Source organism: Athene cunicularia, assembly GCF_003259725.1.
Source record: "Athene cunicularia isolate RWA chromosome 13 unlocalized genomic scaffold, athCun1 chr13_part1, whole genome shotgun sequence".
In the NCBI taxonomy this organism is placed as follows: Eukaryota; Metazoa; Chordata; class Aves; order Strigiformes; family Strigidae; genus Athene; species Athene cunicularia.
Genome location: NW_020799117.1, coordinates 18,305,305 through 18,311,304, shown reverse-complemented (window position 1 = coordinate 18,311,304; position 6,000 = coordinate 18,305,305). Strand labels below are relative to the sequence as shown.

The 6,000-nt window shown below is 42.9% G+C and overlaps 1 protein-coding gene across 2 annotated transcripts in view; it reads right to left on the bottom strand.

Annotated features, from left to right (window-relative positions):
- FGF18 (fibroblast growth factor 18) overlaps positions 1-6,000 on the bottom strand; it is a 72,662-nt gene that overhangs the window by 44,636 nt on the left and 22,026 nt on the right. The window lies entirely within an intron of this gene.

Genomic DNA, 6,000 nt, shown 5'->3' with positions numbered 1-6,000 from the left:
GGGGGGGAGAGTAAAAACTTCTACTCAGTCCTGCTTTGATTCAATCCTGGTCAGCCATGCTGGCCATAAATTAGGCTCTGCTTTGCATATGCACAGCCTCTACCAGGTTACACAGACACGTAGGGAGAAAGGGGATGGACAACTCCATTTCAGAAAATCTGTGCTTCACCTTCAGCAGCTGCAGTGATTCCTCAGATTAACTGCAAGGAAGAAGTCAAGGGAAAAAACTATGCTGACATTAGCAGACTGGATTCTAGCTTTGCACAGGCACAAAACCTACTACAATAAAAGTGTCATTTGTACATGGGCACTCTTCAGCCTAACTTTTTTGTCAACTCTGCTTTTCAGTGAAGCCAGCTCACTGGTGAGCATCTATGGATACATCTCTGTCTGCCTCAACAGGGCCACAGCTTGGGGAGAGATCACGAGGACCAGCGAGAGCCAAACCACCACGTCCAACCGTGAGGCTGTTATCAGGGGTCTGATCACTTGAGCCACTTCATCTGTTTTTTCTGGCCAACAGATTAAATTAACCTTAGTTCACTACAGCCTTAAAATATTACCAGAAACTATCGCTGACACATCTGTCCTTCTCTGGAGGTCTTGTTTCCTATCTTAACTGTTCCCCATAAATACCAAAACAGGATTCCTGCCTTTGCTTCCAGAGTCATCCTGCCTTGCCCAAGGTCAGAGGACCAGACAACCCATATGTTCTCAAGACGCCCTCCCAAAGGGGCAGCTGGGCAGCATGCACCCAAAAGCACTTCACACCCGAACAGTATGAAAGCACAGAAATCGCTCCATGGTCTGTACCCAAGAGTGTTTGCACCACAACATCCACACTGCCCACTTCAAACTCACAGATGGATAATATTTTGATGGAAGACTCCCTTCACAGAATAAATCATTCAGAAACCAAAATCAAAATATTATCAAGTGGCACAAACATGAAACCACTGCACAATAGGTAATTTTTAATTTGAACAAGTCAAAGTACATTCAAATTCTACTTGTTAGTGAGCTCTAATGCTGTGTACCACTTGCATGCAGGAGACCTCAAATCCACCACAGAATAAAAATCACATGGGAATTTAATGATGCCTAGGTTTGGGACTGGCAGAGGAATGACATTTGCTCCTAGCAGGGTTACTACTTCTCCTCCTAATACATTTCTACTACAGCACTCTTGCAAGCAATGTTGTTCTGATATATTGGTGTGGGGATGAAGCATGCAATGCAAATGAAAAAAAGTCAATAAATCCTCATTCAGGTCCACTTCAGGCTAAAACACATAAGAGCAAGTGGCCACAACACGCAAAACAATCCCACTTCAGCCTCCTGCATGTCATCTCATACCAGCAAATATTTCAAAGTCAAATACTCCCTGAAAGTCAAAACCTCAAAAGAACTTTTTAGCGTTTCCAATTATCAAGTAGACACACAGTTCAGCAGCAGGAGGAAAACTTCAAGCAGGCAGTGCTACTTAGCACCAGACCTTCACTGAACAACCCAAACAAAAACATTATATTCAACACAGTGGCAACAGCAATGAGGTTCACAGGGATGTTGCGGGATCACCTTTGCTGCTCTTATTAAATGCTGGGATTATGCTATTTGAATCCCAAGTCCTAAGAGACAAAGTGATTTAGCTCTCTTATTTTACTGTCAGAAGTCAGCAGGAGACTGCAGGAGCTAAACGCACAGGCTAAGCAAACGGAGATTCAGGGCGACACTGGATCTAAACAGACAGTGAAGGTGACGACAGAAGTGACAGACAAGTATTACACAATTAATCATAGCAGTATTTCCCACTCTCAGAAGACAGCGAAGCAAGAAGCCATGACCCGAAGCTGAGGACGTGAGAGCAGCAGCACCAGAACACCTGCCAGGAGGGCACCATGGGATGCTGGTGGAGTTCCTGAGCCAGGCTCTGCTCGCTCTCCTCTCCTGAGGCACCGCAGCTATGTCTGAGAACAGCAAGCAGGACTTGGCTTTTGACATAATGATTTTTTTTTTCTTCCTACATACGTCTTGTTTTCTTTTCAAATGATATTGTTGCAAAGGATGCTAAACTACTAAAAAACAGAGATGTGCAAGTAATGTTGATAGTCTGCCTCGTACCCACCAAAGCAAGGCTATTTGCAGTTAAGATCCTGGCTCCATCATTTTAAGATTTAAAACAGATTTTAAATCAAGATGACGTCGTTACATTGCTTTCACCACATGTTAATGAATTTCACATTTTTCTAGGAAAAAAAACAAAACAGGTGGGATCTGAAGTGGGGGGAAGGGCAGGTGGCTTTGCTTTCTTGGAAACTTCAAACAGAAAAGGCAATCTGTTTTCTAAAACATGTTTTAATTCTCTCTTTTAATTGTCTCTCAAGCACTCACACCACAGAGGCCCCAGCCTGTAGTCGCAGTGCTGGGTGGACTCCGGAGCACCCATGGAGTGATCCTGCACTGTGGTCAGCTCCGAACATCCCACAAATCCCCCTGCATACATTTGTCACAGTTCTCCTGTCCAAGATCAGCTAATTAAGTGTCTCGTCCTTTTGCAAGAAGGGCACGCTGCAGCCCAGAGGGATGATGTCTCCTCCTCCCCCAGCAGAGGGCCTGGCTGGCATTACCCACACCCTTGTCCGAGCCCAGTGGTAGCCTGATGCAGGGATCAGCAGGGGTCACTGACCCCTGAAATAAAGTCAGCCCAAGCATGTATCACTCCATCACTTCTCCAGTAAAAGGCCCAGCTCTAACCCAGGGAAAGAAATCCTGGAGGGGGAACGTGCTACAGGTTCTCCTTCCAGCTGACTTGTCCCCTGGTGAAGAAGCCATGGTCCAGAGCAGCAGTGAAACCACCAGGATTTAGCTGCCTGCTTAAAGATAAGCACATGCTTAACCACTCTGTTGAAACAGGATGCTCGGCTGGAGTGTGGCCAAGGTGAATTAGCCCTGCCAGCCTGGGCTGCATCTGGCCTGCAGCGGGGAGTATCAATACTCTAAAATAAAATTTCATGCAGTGTTGATTTCATGAGATAAAACCCATTTGATCATTGCTGAAATCCATTCTCACAGTATCCCTGCCCTAAAGAGTATGCTCCCTCAAGCAGCTAACTTTACTGAGATAAGAAAGTCGATTTATATATACCATAAGAGAGACTCTCTTTCATAAATCTCAAAAAAATTAGTAACACATGCCTCTTTCGGTAACTAATCGCCAACACGCGCTCCAGAAGGTCACCTAAAACCAAGTCCATCCACCCCCAAATACATTTCCATAACAATCACAACCACACAAAAACGAATGCAGAAATGTCTTTAAGTCCCAACCCCACATTTAAGGGCTTTCACTTCTGTTCACCAAAGCAAAAGGAAATTTCTTTCCTCATTTTAATTTTTACTATTGATATGTTATTACTGCATATAGAAACATCATATACAAAATCACCTCATTTTTTCTGGCTTTTCAATCTGGTCATCCATGTATCCATGCTGTAGGTAGCAAAACCTACAGACTCTGGAGTTCAGCACAACAGATCCCTGAAATGAATGTTTGCACCTTCTAGCTCCCAACCACCAATGTACCCTGTGGGACACTCTCTAGGGACAGGAAAAAGGTTTCCTGCATTACTTTATCCCCTCCAGCATTATAGTGGGATTTGGGATTGTACTGTGGTCTGTTTTACAAATCTATCTAACTGGTATGGGCAGCTGTCTATGCAGGACAACTTCAGCATCTCAGTATAGTGGGTTTCATATAACTCCATCTCATTCTTTGCCAACAGTTTATAGTCTGCAACATCCCAGTCATTAAAACAGAGCCTCACATTTGGTTTCCTTTTTATTATTCTTCTCTTTTTCTTTTCAATCAGTTCCTCATCCATTTATTATTTATTTATTTATCACCACATCTTTCAGTGATAATATACAGCTACAAAGACATCCTAAAAAGACAGTTGTCAATACAGACATTATGCAAGGGAATAAACAGCATTTCTTTTAAAAACAGCCATCACCTTAAGCAACTGATGCATCAGAAATGCCCCACTCCTGAAAAGAAGCAGCTTTCCCTCCTCTCTGTTGTACTTGCCCAGCCATTCAAGCTAGCTGCATTTAGTCCTACCTCCTTTCCAAATAGCCACAGAAACCAGAAACGACATCTGTCTTCACACAGCCCACACTGGGAGATTTTCAAGTGCTTTTTTGCCAAATGATTCTCAGACAACGAGTGCATTTAATTTTAAATGACTTTACAACGATCCTTCAGCTTAAAGAATGGCTCTCCTATTTGTTAAATCCCAGATGGAGGGCAAAAGAAAGACCATTTTGCTGATGCAGCCTAAGGTTTCACCATTAAGTAATCCAAGAAACGTTCAAGAATAGCAAAAGCCTCTGACAGCAGCACTGCAGTGTTACTCCTGCACGAGTTTGTGCCACATCTCTGAAAACACCAATGCCTTGTTGTCAACAGAAAGCAATCACAGCCCCACCAAGGCCAATGAAACCCTCATGGTGCCAAGCCATGTTTACTGGCTCTCCATCTAACCAACCTCTACGCACACTGAATTTTCTATTTGGAGCTTTCCAGTAAAGGGGGATGTTAATCTGTTACTGCTCGTGTCATAAAGAGTTACAGCATGAGATGTCCAAGGCCCACAGCATGGGCAAGTTAGCTGGGAGCTGGACTTCAGAATTTCCTGATTTTTTGTATTTTATCCTACGGAGCCTCCAAGCCTCATCAGAGAGCAAACCATATGTCATTCCCCAAACTGAACTAAAATACAAGATCCCTCTTGCTAAGGGCCTTACCAATTACAAAAGATAAACAAATCAAGCTATTCAAAAATCTTTTCAAACCCCATCTGATAAGCAGGAAATACTTACTGCGTTTCAGCCATCAAATCAACCTAATATTAATGATTTTCTCCATGACCTTCTAAACACATGAAAGTTAACTCACTAAGGTCAACAAGAGGATATCCAAGACAGATCTCTCTCAAGTCTGCAAAGGCAAGTAACAAACCACTTTGCTTCCATGACTTTGGCAAAATTCCTCTATGCCAATTACAGCAGGATTTGCTAGCTCACCATGACAGCCACCCTCGACATACAGTGAAACACAATGCACTCCTTATTTGCTGCTTTTTCCTCCTCTTAACTGCAAAGTCAATCCGTCGCCAGGATATTGTTACCTCTAGGTTACGGAGCCTAGTTTGAAGTCAGACAGAAGTGGATGTGCACTGCTTTGACATACTCACTTCTTTGGGCTCAGTAGCATATTTGGAAATTCATCTAACACAAAGCATCTCCATATTCAGATGCACAGCACAAATGGAGCAAAGGGAGAGGGCACTACAGAGTGAATCTCTGTGCATCCAACGGGAGAGAGGCTATGGCGTGACAGTGCCAGAATTGCACGAATGTAACTAAGCCTTTCAAAATAACAGAACTTAACCTTTGTTTTGGTGTTTGCTTCTTCCTAGTATCCACAGAAAAATATTTTTTCCTTGAAAAATAAATATCCAAAAAACTAAGTTGTACTCTCAGTCTTAAGAGATGTCACCTTGGGTATGACTGTGTACCCTCCAGGATGTACTGCGAGAAAGGGCAACACGGCGCTCCATGGAAGGGGTTGCTCAAAACAAGAAGACATGAGACTTCACGGAAGACTTCACCAATGGTGTTTATAAAGTATTTCACTTGAAACACTTTTGGGTTGGTTTTTTTTTTTGGTGGGAAAAAGTATTTCATCAGACAGAATGAATATCCTATTTAAAACCCAGATGCCAAAAGATCTTGCTCCACAAGAGCTGTACCACTCTATAGCCTGTTCATAACTCAAGTCATGAACCATCTTTTGTCTTTGCTTTCTTAGAATGCTGTTTCAGAATCACTTCCCTAATATTCTCTGCCTTAATTTTCTACCTCGTATATCTACCTCCAGTTTATATCTGTTTATTCTTGTCCCAACAGTGTCCTTTAGTTTGAATAATACTTTTTCCC